This window comes from Paramisgurnus dabryanus, chromosome 2, assembly GCF_030506205.2.
Source record: "Paramisgurnus dabryanus chromosome 2, PD_genome_1.1, whole genome shotgun sequence".
Taxonomy (NCBI): domain Eukaryota; kingdom Metazoa; phylum Chordata; class Actinopteri; order Cypriniformes; family Cobitidae; genus Paramisgurnus; species Paramisgurnus dabryanus.
The window spans coordinates 15,829,950-15,844,746 of NC_133338.1; the positions used below are offsets into that span (position 1 = coordinate 15,829,950).

The window sequence follows — 14,797 nt, forward strand, 5'->3', positions numbered from 1 at the left end:
ATAAGTAAAAACATAGCACTTATAAGTAAGCAGTTTTTCATAATAAACTTTACCATAGTGAAATAATGTAGAACATTCATTTCAATTAATACTTTCTTTGTGCTACATTTGGTGTTTCCATATAGTTTGCACAGTAATATAGTATGTAACAGTCTTTTATAATAAAGTTTAAAATAGTAAAATAATGTTAATAAGTGAAATAGTTTTATAATCATTTCAACAAATACTTTCTATGTGCTACATTTGGTGTTTCCATATAGTTTGCACAGTAATATAGTATGTAAGCGGTCTTTTATAATAAAGTTTACTATAGTAAAATAATGTTAATAAGTGAAATAGTTTTATAATCATTTCAAATAAAACCTTCTATGTGCTACATTTGGTGTTTCCATATAGTTTGCAAAGTAATGTAGTACGTTATAATTACCTTTTGGATGTCTTTGCAACACATTTTCGTCTTCGTTTAGCATTCTGGCAGAGCTAAGGACACCTTAAAAAAGTTAAATCCAATCGCGTTCATTGACGGAGATCGTTTACATCGTAACGGCCGTCTGAACTCTCTGGATCGAGCTTGAAGTGGTAAGGCAGTACAGACACCATCGTTTATAGAGAAATATAGCGCTTGTTTACGTTGCCTGTGACTCTCAGTCAGAACCGGAAAATCCACGCGTAGTCAGGGGCGTAACCTTTCAAACACACGCCGAACCCAGTTGACCAATAACAGTTGAGTAGTCATCTGACCAATCCGAATACACTAGACATTTTGGGAGGCGGAGACAGGAACTAAACCGAGCGTTTTCCAGACATGCAGAAATCGGTGAGGTATGTAAGCAATTTATAAGACTCAGTGCATTAGTTCAAGTTTTAATAACATGTATGTACTATGGGATATTACAATAACGTGCTAATTTATTAGCATAATTGGTGCTCTTTAAGTATATTTTATGTTCATAGCCTACATGTTGAAGGCCAAGGAGACCCGCACTAGAGCTTAGATCGGGCCCAACAAATCAAGCCCGACCCTACCCGAGCCCGTGCACATTGTGTCCGAGCCCAGCCCGGCCCGACACGTTCACTGTAATTATAAAGCCCGAGCCCGATTTAAACCCGACCATTTTTAATATGTCGTTATAACCAGGGGCTGCGCCAGATTTTTTAACGCAGGAGCTGCTGATTATTTAGGCTACAGGGGAGCAGCTGCTGCACAGTTTTATATAATATAATATAATAATATAATATACATAAATACTATTAATAAGTGAGCAAAAACTGGTCACTCAATATTAAATATTAAATAATTTTAATTATCATAATTAAAGTTTTAATTGTATTACATTTAACAAGCACAACATTCAGCATTCAATCAAATATTCTTAAAGATTAATTATTATTAATAATGTTATTTCAACATAATATGTGTGTGGGCAACAAGCAAGATGTGCATTTGTAAATTCGGTGACAGCGTGTGTTGCGAGTTTCAAGTAGTGTAATAACGCAGCGCGCCGGCGCCGATGTCATTATTATATTGTCTGCTATATTGCTTTTTATGTATTAAATCCAGGCAATTGGTTGATAAAAAATGTATTAAAATTAAGATACAACTAATACTAAACGAAATTTACTTTAAAGAAAAACTTTCTTCAAAACTTAAAACTAAATGTGCTTATTTAATGGCTTAAACACGTAGGCTATACTACAAGCTCTCTTTTTGTACAAATTGCAGAACATTAATTTAATTCTGAATTTTGCAAATGTTGAAATACATTGCATAGTAAAAGATATCTATAACATTTATCAAGTTTATAATTGTGCGTGCATTTATTATTATCTTGATGAATAATACGACAAGAAAGAAGCATGTAAACTCCGTTGTTTGTTTATTAAGAAACAACTGAATGGATCCTAAATGGATTGAAATTTCGAATAAAGAAACACAAAAAAATAAAATAAACCGTGAACAATGATGAACACAGAAAATTATGGCCTAAGATTATAGGCCTACTACTTTAATAAAATTAAACAATGTTTTAGAACATATAATATTTTATAATATAATTTTTAACATTATAAATATTTTTAAAGCCTATTAGAAAACGTAGGCATATAGTGCAAAAACGCTGCTCCATTCTGGTAGCCTCCTGCCTGTGTATGAGCCTGTAGATTAAGAGAAAATGATTAGGCCAAGTAAGGCTGCCTGCATTTATGTAATAATTATATAATGTCATATTCATCACAAAGCTATAGCTACTTACATGGTTCTACATGTTGTCATGCAAGAACAAGATTGCGTCAACAGTTTCTGGTTTCAGAGCGGCCCTCCTCAGCTCTATCGTTCGGCCAGCTGCGCTGAACACCCGTTCGCTGCTGCTGCTGCTTGCTGGAATGCAGAGGACGGATCTTGCCAGCCTGGCTAGTTTTGGGTACACCAATCCATTCACTTTCCACCATTTCAGGAGATCCCGGTCGTCATCCATGGCATGCTTTTGTGAATTGTACATAGCCACTTCATCCTCATCTGGTTCGTTATCATCGTCTTGGTTCTCCCACTCAGCAAATTCGGAGTCTCTCCTGGGCCTGGCTGCTGGTGGTGTGAAGCCAGTACTGCTCGTTGCACCGTGAGCCACCGCAGCATCTTCCTCCACAGGCAAGAGTAAGGTGCGAACGTGAGCATGTACTTCAGCTATCTCTACAGGAGACATCATCCTCAATTTGTTGAATTTGGGCCAGAGGAAAAGAGCAACTTTGTGAAGCATGTTCACCTTGATTTTTTGCACAATGAACTCGGCATGTCTCTGGCGCACAAATGCTTGCTGCGGTGAGTCAGTGGGAGAGGGCTGGCAATGTCTCTTCAGTCTGTCAACCCAGAGGCAGACCAGGTTTATGGTTGCATATTTGTCGCCCTCCAACTCTCTCTGGGCATTATAAAATGGCTCCAAAAATGTGACCAGAAAGCTCAATAAGTCAGGTGCAATATTTTCGATGCGCTCAACTTCACCGCGGGTCTCCAGTTTCTCTCGTAGCTCTGCGTATATGTCTTGCAGTGACTTGAGTGTGAGGTACACTGTGCTGAATCGCGTCTCCCCCATCTGTAGCACTGTCTTTGACAATTGCGCAACCAGTCCAGATTGTTTTAGATACCTTACAAGTCCTTTCGCAGCAGATATGGTCTCTCCTATATCCGGCGCGTTTTCAGACAGTGCGTCGGCATGCAGACTGTGGCGAAGGACAGTATTAATAAGGTGGTCAAGACAAGAAAGCCTTTTATATGGTTCTAGGGCTTTGATTATGTTGCTGCCTTCATCTGTTACCCACACTATTCGGTTGAGGGAGCTAGGGTCGAGGCCAAATTTGTTAACCAACAAGCCCACTATCTCGCGTCTGATATTTTTTCCCGTTTTAGCATCTTCCACGGGAAACATTGCGGTGGTGAGAGTTTTGCCAACTAAATCGTAATCGTCGGTGATGTAATGGCACGTTATTGCGATGTAACTTATTTTTCTGTAGTCATCAGTCCACATATCCGTGCTCATCGCTACGTCTCCATTCTTAAGAGCATCTCTAAGCGTCTGTGCCAGAACTTCCCTCCTCTCATCTGCCTTTTCTATACAAGCCTTGGAAACTGTGCTATGATGAGGCAGAATGGACTGGGCCGAAACACGACCATATGTAGCACCAACATTGATTAATTCTTGAGCTAGCCGCTCGAAGCCCTGGCCACTTACAACGTAAAACGGCCTTATGTCCTTGCAGCAAAACTCAACGCATTTCTCTGTGACGGCTTGCCTCGCCCTCAGGGGAATGCTTGGAGGAGTAACAAAAGAGGACATTGAGGGCTGATGCTGACCGCTATCATAATTTCTGTCATGGCAAGCCTGCTTCATGTGTCTGTTCATCGTCGAAGTACCCGTTTTTTTGCTGTCATAGACGAGCAGCGTGCCACATTTATTGCACGAGACAAAACCAACACACGTGTTGTCACTCCCCACGACTAGTTTAAAATGTTTCCATACCTCCGATTTTCCTCCAAACGTGCTCAAATTGAATTCTCCGGTTTTAATTTTTTTCTTTGTTCAAGCTCCATGATGTTGCAGTTACACTTAAGCGAATAGTGCAGCACGCACAGCAGGTGTGATGCGTTACGTGTTCGAGACTCCGAGTGAAAGAGATGCTGCGCATGACACGTGACGTGCCCGGCCCGACCCGACCCGAGGATGTGGCTGGAAATTTCGGCCCGACCCGGCCCGCGGGTCGGGTCGAGTCCGGGCTCGGGCAGAGAATCTAAGCTCTAACCCGCACCAAACTCCAGAAATCGCCAATTTAGAATCCCCCTCAAAATGGTATTACCCATCACCAGCACAGCAGCGACAATAAGAAATCGATTTTAACGGCCTTCTTCCAGGGTCGGACCGCGTCCAGTTCGTCACGATACGCCCACAGCAAATGCAGCTTCTGACACACACACACATATAGTCTATTTCTGCATAAAATATATCTTTTTACAAGAGAGTGTGTGTGTGAGACATTCCCAGATAGCAATGAGTCGGTGGACCACCGGCGGTGCTCTGGAGGCAGTAGAAGCGTCATGAAGGCGTAATCGCAAACCCGTCTGACGGCGGACCGCCGGCGGCAGCTGCTTTTTAAAAGCGGCAGCCGGCTGTCTACCGCCTTCAATCCGCGGCTGGCCCGCGGGCCAACCGCCGTTCGGCCGCCTTTATATTGAAGGCGGCTCTTTCGCGGCCCGTCATAGGCAAACGCTTTTTTCGAGCGATTTTCCCCCGCTTATTGTATATTATATATATATATATATATATATATAATATTTACATAGGCTATTTCTAGCATGCAGTTTATCAAGAATAATGATTGAACTAACCAGACAAATTCCCATTTGGAGTTTTTATTCCACATTTCAAAGTACATTAACAGTCATTGAAACAAGATATGTAAGAGCACTGAAATAAACAACTGAAAAATAAAAACGTAATAAAGCCATGCAGGTTTCCAAATAAATTCTAGTAAAAAAACACATTACAAGCAAATTAGAACATTTACAATAATTGTTAATAATTTAGAGGTCGCTCTAGGATGAAAAGAATTATGCTACCAGTAAACATTATATCAAGTAATGAGGATATTTGGTACCAAAGAACGTGCAGCATACCAAATAAATCGTCATTTCTAACAATAAATTATTACCACTTATCCTAGAGTAAAGCTCTGGACTAGAATAGACTATTATAATGGCACTGCTGACCTGGAACACAATATTTTCACTTTGCTGCAATAAGATCTGTCTATTGTGAATGAAAAATGAACGAATACTTTACTGATCCTCAAGGGGAAATTCAAGGTTCCAGTAGCTTATAACACCACACACCAACATAAACAGAATGATTAAAAAAAAACATATCCACATGACAAAAAAAAGTAAAAGACACTAAAGATATTAAAACAGAGATCCACATGAATGTAATGTATAAGCAGCGCTTATAATCAGTACTTTATCTCGTGCACCTGTATAAAGGACAAACAACCTCGCCATTCCGTATCTATCCGAGGAGCTGCCCTTAAGGCAGGGTCACAGGGAATTTGAAAAAAAAAAGAATAGTAATTTTCAAAGTGAAGTGTGGATTGGTTGAGTGTAGTGTGACACTTCAGGATTCTTTAGGGTTCTTGATGTTACTGACTGCAGGATACAGAAAGGTTTCCAGTTGTCAGCGATGCTGGGGTGTCAGTAGTCAGCCTCGGTTTAAGGGGTCATCCGTGGGTCCCTCTCAGCTGTGTGCTGCCTTTTTCCGCCTTCACGGTCAGATGCTCCTTTCAGGTAACACGTAACATTAACCTGGACAGCCCAATCAGTGGCATCCTGGGTTGCAGGGTTCTTCCGGATGGCTCCTGTAGAAAATACAGAACTGTCATTCCATTTGAATAACATAAGGCCATACACATCTACTTAAATATAAAAATCTAACTTACTTTGAACAATGGTCTTCAGAAACAGGTCTCTAAAACATGCTTGATTCCCTACACCAGTCCAGGTTGTATTAATGGAAAGGTGAAGATACTCTAAAGCTGAAAATTCAAAAAAAGTGTTACAAAATACATTTCTCTGAATTTTCTCATACATAAATGAGAGACAGGCTCTGGATTCAGACTGTATATGCAGTGTACAAACTTAATTTTACTTTTTAGATGACCCTACGGCAAAATTAGCACACTTACAAATTGTTCCTGGAGCTTTTTATCCTGCCTCAAAGTGTTGTCAAGCAACGCCAAAAGTGAGCCGCTGTCATCCGAAGCTACAAAATGAAAGGCATATGGTAATATTGGACCTACATCACAGACAAAAAAAGTAAAATTTAAGAAAGAGTGCATGTTCTCACCTGCTCGTTCACTACGCTCCCTCAGGGCTTGGTTCTTCTCCCTCACACTGCAAAAAATTATTGTCTTACCTAGGTTTTTTTGTCTTGTTTTCTAATATTAATATCTAAAAATTCTCAAATTGAGATACATTGACTTGGTAAGCAAGTGGCTTAAGATATTAAGTCTTGTTTATTGAAATAAATGATAAACTTAAAAACAAGTCAACTTAAAACAAGTCAAAATATCTGCCAATGCAGTAAGAAAAATAAACTTAAATTAAGTTGATCAAGTTGAAACCAGTGTTAATTTTGGCAGCAAATTCTGATGTAGTCTTAGTCTTTTGAATAACACACCATTTAGTTTTAGTCTTATTTTAGTCATCTGAAATATTTTAGTCTTAGTCTAGTTTTAGTCGACGAAATATCATAAGAGTTTTAGTCTTAGTCTAGTCTTAAGTTTTTTAGTCTGTTATGGAATGGTATTAAGGTTTGAATATGCAATACAGAGACAGATTTAATGGTTGTTAAAGAAAACACGTATTTTATTTTATTCTTAATGTCAAAAAAACTGACCGTGGCTTTTTCACAAAAGATAATCTAACATAAAATAAGCATAAGGCCCGCTCTACATAAAAAATATACATGGTCCCTGAAAAAGATATGCCTTCTCCCTAAATGACATGCACACACAGATACACACGTGCGCAGACACACAGACAGAGACACACACACGCACTTACACACGCACTTTGTCCAGTCATGTAAAACCACAACATATACTATAATAGTAACGTTACACATTTCATTCAATTTGAGGACACTGAATATTTATACTCAGTATTAATTCAGACAATCCAATACAATCAATACAGTTCAGATGTGTATTCCATTTGTTTCTATGTTATTCCAAGATTAGCGAAAACACGGTGGTTTATCTTATAAAATAACCTTAGCGTGCATGTTTACCTTTGCATGTATTTCTGGATGAGTCATTTTTACAGGCTGTCGTCTTGTCATATTTGAAGTGTGACCAGATTAGACGCTAGCTCTGACATTGTTGTTGTTAATGAGACATGTCTTCAGACCGGGTGCATCGCAACACGTTAGCGTGTTGCTAACGAGCGAAGTCAACTGAAATCAGCCAAAGCTGGGTAACGAAGACTGTACAACTAAATATAATGTAAACAACCTGTCGTGAAAATGAACTTTGCCGCGGGTTTTAAAAATGCCTCTACTGCCTGCTGCCTGCGTAGATCAACCTACCCTCAAAGATTCGCTCTGATTGGATCCCACAAAACTTTCCCCACAAAATGAGTAGCTCTGATTGGATCTCTTCTCCATTCGTCCCTCCCTAACATTTTCGTCTTATTTTTATTCGTTGACTAAAGTGTCAGTTATATTTCGTTACAGTCTTCGTCATCATATCTGACTTTTATTTAGTTTTTATTTAGTCTTCGTCCGTGAAAAAAGGTTCGTTGACGAATATTTTTCGTCATCGTCTTCGTCAACGAAATTAACACTGGTTGAAACTGGAATTAAGTTTGTTTTTCTTACTGCACAGGCAAATATTTTGACTTGTTTTAAGTAAACAAAAACCTCTTGATTTTCATCATTTATTTCAATAAACAAAACTTAATATCTTAAGCCACTTGCTTACCAAGTCAGTGTATCTCAATCTAAGAATTTTCAGATATTAATATTAGAAAACAAGACAAAAGAAAACTAAGAAAGACATTCATTTTTTGCAGTGCAGGGCTTGGTTTTCATTCTGGAGTCTCTAGAAATCTACATTATAAAAAAAAACAATAACTAAAGGCACTATTTTCAATACTGTTAAAACAATACACACTAAGACACAGGCCTAGAATATATCTTGATAGCTGAAAACGCTTAGGTTACTCACGTAACCCCGGTTCCCTGAAATAACGGGAACGAAGCATTGCGTCAGTTTGCTGACGCTATGGGGGAAACTCCTGTTTACTCCGTGATTGAAGCCTATTGGTTAACGTCTGTAGAAAATACAGACCAATGACGTTTGAGCCCGCGCGGGGGCGTGGCACACGTCCCTATATAAGCCGGTGAAATACGTCAAGAGCTCATTATTATTCGACTGAAGCGCGCAGCCGAATAACTCTCGCTGCGTAGACGTTTGTAGCACGGCCAGCGACGCAATGCTTCGTTCCCGTTATTTCAGGGAACCGGGGTTACGTGAGTAACCTAAGCGTTCCCTTTCAATACGGTTCACTTCGCATTGCGTCAGTTTGCTGACGCTATGGGGGAACGTAATCCCATCCCGCCGTGCATACACAACGGACTGAGGTGCCCTTACCGGAGAGACACTGCATGTGGCCCTAACCCAGCATATACATAGCTCTAGCGAGCGCAAGTGTAAGCACCATATATGAGACAGTAATACGCATACAGTGAAGTTTCTAAACGCACCATGATGCATATACAATAGAGCACGAGACGGCGGGTTCCCTGAGCGCGCCGCGAGCTGTGCATGAATTATTAATAGGTAGCCATGACGGTGAGCTAGCAACGCACCGTGAAGGCATACAGAAACGCAGTCGCGTGAATCATTAAGCCGATAAGACCTGTGCTTGTAAGGCAGGTACATCCAGGCTATAAAATCTGACAAACGTAGACGGCGAGGACCAGCCGGCCGCGTTACAAATGTCAACGATAGAAATCCCCGTAGACCAAGCCCAAGATGAAGCCATACCCCTCGTGGAGTGAGCTTTTAAACCAACTGGACAATGTTCATTCAGGGAGGCGTAAGCCAAAGCAATGGCTTCGACGATCCATTTAGATAGCCTCTGTTTAGTGAGCGGCATACCTAAGGAATGTTGTGCGAAGCTTACGAACAGCTGATCTGACTTGCGATATGAGGCAGAACGGTCCGTGTATATTCTTAACGCTCTGACGGGGCAGAGCGTGTTCGGGGTTTGTTCGCCGTCCGCCGTCGGAAGGGCGAGAAGTGAAACCACCTGAACTCTAAATGGCGTGGTCAAAACTTTAGGAATGTATCCCGCTCTCGGTCTAAGGATCACTTTGCTATCGTTAGGACCGAATTCCAGACACGACGGGTCAATTGAAAACGCGTGTAAATCGCCCACTCGTTTAACCGATGCCAACGCCAGGAGGAGAGCGGTTTTAAACGAGAGAGCGCGCAGGTCAGCCTGTTCGAGGGGCTCGAAAGGGGGACCGCGCAGCGCTTTCAGGACCGTGGACAGATCCCAAGACGGGACCGTGTTAGGTCGCGGTGGGTTTAGTCTGCGAGCGCCTCTAAGGAATTTAATGATGAGATCATGTTTTCCCACGGTGCGACCGGCGATAAGGGCGTGATTCGCCGTTATCGCCGCCACATACACTTTAAGCGTCGAGGGCGCGCGACCGCTGTCCAGCATTTCCTGCAGAAAGGAGAGAATATGCTCCACTTCACAGGTGTTTGGGTTTAAGTCTTTCGTCGTGCACCAGTCAGAAAAAATAGACCACTTTTGAGCGTAAAGGCGCCTGGTAGATGGGGCCCTAGCTTCAGTTAGAGTATTTAACACCCGTCCTGAAAGGCGTGATGGTTGCCGTTCAGAGACCAAACGTGTAGATTCCATAGCTCCGGCTGTGGATGCCATATCGTCCCTCTCGCCTGAGATAGGAGGTCTTTCCTCAGCGGTACTGGCCATGGTGCTGATGTTTTCAGCTGCCATAGGTCGGGGAGCCATGGTTGATTGTGCCAAAACGGGGCGACCAGAATTATCGCGCATTTCGTCTCTCTTATCCTCTGAAGGACCTGTGGTAACAGAGCCACCGGAGGAAAAGCATACAGAAGACACGCCGGCCATGCTTGCGACAGGGCATCGTGGTGTCTCGAGAAGAAGATCGGGCAATGCGCGTTCTCGTCTGACGCAAACAGATCGATCTCCGCCCGGACGAAGACGGTCCTTATTCTCTCGACCGTCTGAGGATGCAGTCTCCATTCTCCCGGCGGCGGACCGTTGCGCGAGAGAATGTCTGCAACCGTATTGGCTACACCCGGTACGTGAGTCGCTTTTAACGAACGTACGTTCGCGTGAGCCCATAATAAAAGCCGTCTCGCCAGCCTGGATAGGGAGCGAGATCTCAGCCCTCCTTGGTGGTTTATGAACGAAACCACCGTCATACTGTCCGACCGCACTAGAACGTGTTGATGTTGGAGTTTCGGTCGAAAGTGTCGTAGCGCCAAGATAACCGCCCACATCTCGAGGTGGTTGATATGTAGCTGAGACAACTGGTTGTTCCACGCACCGAAGGCGAGCTCGCCGTCGCAGTGAGCGCCCCAACCCGTCGCAGACGCATCCGTAGTCACCACTTTCCTCCTGCTCACGGAGCCGAGCTCCGTGCCCAAGAGGAAAAGGTGAGGGGATGTCCATATCGAAAGCGCTTTCACGCAGCTGTACGTGATTTTGATTAATAAGCGGCCCGACAACCAAGCACGGGGCGGAACTTTCGCTTTCAACCAAAACTGAAGCGGCCTCATGAACAGCATTCCCAACGGTATTAGTGGGGATGCTGCTGCCATCAGACCCAGCATTTTTTGGAATCGTTTGAGAGGGAGATGTGAACCCGCTTTGAACGATGCCGCCTCGCGTCTGACCGTGAGCGCGCGTTCCTGTGTAAGCCATGCCCGCATCTTTAATGAGTCGAGCGTCGTGCCTAAGAACGCGATTCGCTGCGTGGGGGTGAGCAAACTCTTCTGGAGGTTGATTTTGAACCCCAAATTCTCCAAATGCTGGAGTACAACGGTCTTGTGCGCAGTAATTTCCCACTCTGACTGTGCTAGAATAAGCCAATCGTCGAGGTAATTCAATATGCGGATGCCGCTCTGTCTGAGAGGGGCGAGAGCCGCATCCGCACATTTGGTAAATGTGCGTGGTGCCAGAGATAATCCGAAGGGCAGAACTTTGTACTGGTATGCTGTCCCGTCGAGCGCGAATCTTAGGAACGGCCTGTGACGTGGCGCTATCGGAATGTGAAAGTAAGCGTCTTTCAGATCCACTGATACGAACCAATCGCCCGGTCGAATTAACGCCATGATTCGTCTGGCTGTAAGCATTTTGAACGGCCGTTTGGCAAGAGCGCGATTCAAAACGCGTAGATCCAATATCGGTCTGAGGCCGCCGTCTTTCTTTGGAACGAGAAAATAACGACTGTAAAAGCCTGATTCGCTTTGATCCGCTGGGACCGTCTCTATCGCGTCTTTTAGTAATAAAGAACGCACCTCTTCCCTGAGGATCTGCATACGATCGTCTGGGACAGTGGTGTAGAGAACGCCGCGAAACCGGGGTGGTCTCCGTGCGAATTGAAGTGAATAACCGTGTTGGATTACGTTTAGAATCCAGCCCGGCATACCGGGGGTGGATTGCCAAACGTGAAATTTGACGGCGAGCGTCGATATGCTTATGGACGTTAAGCCGTGTGTGTGTGTTTGTGTGTACAGAGGAGGAAATTTGCTCTTTTTGTGAAAAGGTAAAAATTTGTGTTTCGCTGTTACAGCGAGGGTGTGTCCAGCGCCCGAGGGGACTGAAACACGCAGAACTTTCGAGGGCGGGCCGGCCGAAGCGGGACCAGAGCCTCTTTTCCTCCTCAGACTCTCTTCAGGGAGGCGGCGCCGGCGTCGGGTCCAGCGTAATCCGAGGACGGGGACCGCGGCGTCGAGGCGGGCCAGCCGGTCGTGCAGGACGCTGGCGCTTGACCTCCGGTTCAGCTCTCTGCTGGGGCTGAGCTGGTGCTGGCTTAGGGCGTTGAGCTGGCGGCGGTTTTGGGCGGCCGGTCTCAGACGCTGAGGCAGATCGTTTTGGTAGAAAATGCCGCATAGCCTGCGACGATTTCTGTGCCTCAGTGAAGCGCTGGGTGAACCCCTCCACAGCGGAGCCAAAGAGCCCCGACGGTGACACGGGCGAGTCAAGAAGGGCAACTCGATCCGTGTCCTTTATCTCCGTCAAGTTCAGCCACAGATGTCTCTCCAGAACAACCAGGCTGGCCATGGCTCTTCCTACAGCCTGAGTGGCGACTTTAGTGGCGCGAAGGGCCAGATCAGTCGCGCTGCGCAGGTTCTGAAAGGTCGACGGGTCCGGACCTGTCTCGTCCATGTCACGGAGGAGTTTTGCCTGGTATACTTGCAGCACCGCCATCGTATGGAGAGCGGATGCAGCGTGGCCGTCGGCGGCGTAAGATTTCGACGCCAGGGTCGATGTCAGGCGACAGGGCTTTGACGGATGGTTCAATTTAGCCCTCCATCCGCCGGCTGAAGACGGGCAGAGATGGGCGGCGACAGTTTCCTCGAGCGGCGGCATCTTGGAGTAGCCGTGTTCATCAGCGCCGTCCACTACGGAGAGGACGTGGGAGACGGCGCTCTGAGCTCGGGTGGAGTGGGGAGCACGCCAAGATTTGGTGAGCTCCTGGTGGACCTCAGGGAAAAACGGCGCCTGCCGTTGGCGGGACGATTGACGGCGCCCGGGCTGCAGAAACCACTCGTCCAACCGGCTGAGTTGAGGCTCTGACGGCGGCGACCACTTGATGTTGAGCTCCGTCGTAGCTTGTGTCAAGATGCGGATGAGCTCAGAGTCGTGAGGACGCGACTCGGTAGGTTCATCAGCGGCGGCTGCGTGGGCGTCGTCATCCGAAGCCGCCCAATCCTCTAACTCCTCAGAGGATGACATCACTTCCAAGTTGTCACCGCACCCAAAGGAAACCATGCCGCTAGCACTCGGCAGGGGGCGTAGGTCTTCATGGGCGAAGGTGACAGGGTGACGGCGGGGAGACAGAGCACGCGGGGGATGAGCCGGCGTGGACTCGGTCTCAGGGCGTCTTCCAGCTTCACGGCTCCGCTGCTGTTTAGGCGGGAGAGCACGGGAAGCCTTCCGTTTAAAGATCTCGAGGCGGGAGCGCAGCACCGCGATAGGAAGGAGCTCGCAGTGGGCGCAGCCCGCCTCGGCGAGTACGGCCTCGGCGTGGGCAGGACCCAGACAGATGACGCACTCCTTGTGGAAATCCTCCACAGGCAAAGGGGCTCGGCAGGAGCCGCAATGCCGAAGCGACATTATCTCAACGCGCTTCTGCTCTTTTAGATACTCTCTTTTAGGCTCACCGGAAAGCGGCAGGGGAACACGCTGGTGTGTTGTAGTCCGCTGCAGTGCTTGGATCGACGGCGAGTAAGGGCTTCTTCTTCGGAGCAGCGAGAAGGTTCGCGCTGAAGGAGAAAAGTAATGAGCTCTTGACGTATTTCACCGGCTTATATAGGGACGTGTGCCACGCCCCCGCGCGGGCTCAAACGTCATTGGTCTGTATTTTCTACAGACGTTAACCAATAGGCTTCAATCACGGAGTAAACAGGAGTTTCCCCCATAGCGTCAGCAAACTGACGCAATGCGAAGTGAACCGTATTGAAAGGGAACTTCATGCTGTACACGAGATGCTGTGCTCTGGGCAAGTTATCTGCAAGAAAATATGAACAAAACTACATTGTTAATGCCACTTCAGCTACTGGATTAGCAGCAGAGAGCAAACTTAGTATAACAACTTTTAAATAAAAAATAAAAGAACTAGAACTTTGCTTAACCTCCGTGTGTACTGTAACAAAGGCAAAACAGCATGTCTTCGCTAACACTTGCTAGCCACTTTAGCTAGGGGATTAGCAGCATACTTTTTCAGACAAACGAAGTAATTTAAACAACTTATATACATGAACATAATCTTGCGTTACACAAAAATGAAACATGTACTTACTTAAACGATCGTAATTGATGCCTTTTGTCTTAAATCTGTATCTTGATCCTCTCTTCAAACACTGAAAATGTGTGATGACGAGTGCTCTCTGGTAGGACACGGTATCTTCCGGTTTACAATTCTTCCGTCTTGTTGAGGTGCTGCCCCTCTCGACCGGTGGCGGTACTTCACTGTTTGTGCTTTAACACTTCAAAATTAATTTGTACAGATCGCAATCGCAAAATAATCCTTGTACATGTAAAAGGTTTTAAAAAAAAAATCCATGTTGGAAAATAATGAAAGACATAAAGGAAATTTCCAGTCAAGTGCATAAATCAAAGACATGTAAAAATGTTGACCTATAAGTGCATACAATAATTCGATATATTTTACATATATTACTGTATAATCGCTGCAGAGTTTCAAAGTAATTTAAATGTAATTTCCTAAACCTTCAAGAATCTGTTATAAACCCTACTGGCTTTAGATGCATGTGAAACATGCTTGAACTCACTGGGTGTAAAAAAAGGAAACTAACTGAACACACATTCGTATAAACATAACTTACATATCTTTGCTTTGGAGCAAAACAACTATCCTATTTGATATAATTAACATATATAGGTTATTATGATTTTATAACCGCTTCAAATGTGAAAGGTAGTTAAAATGCTGTCAGTAACTCCAATGGC

At 44.8% G+C, this 14,797-nt stretch overlaps 1 protein-coding gene and 1 long non-coding RNA gene across 2 annotated transcripts in view; one reads left to right on the forward strand and one right to left on the reverse strand.

The window, feature by feature from the left end:
• Positions 1–14,797, forward strand: part of LOC135783639 (uncharacterized) — a 76,281-nt gene that overhangs the window by 12,079 nt on the left and 49,405 nt on the right. The gene's annotated exons all lie outside the window — the stretch shown is intronic.
• On the reverse strand, positions 4,882–6,521 carry LOC135783785 (uncharacterized). The gene is made up of 4 exons (XR_010545791.1): positions 6,384–6,521; positions 6,223–6,299; positions 5,977–6,072; positions 4,882–5,895 (listed from the first exon to the last, which is right to left on the reverse strand). It is a non-coding gene; the product is annotated as an uncharacterized lncRNA (long non-coding RNA).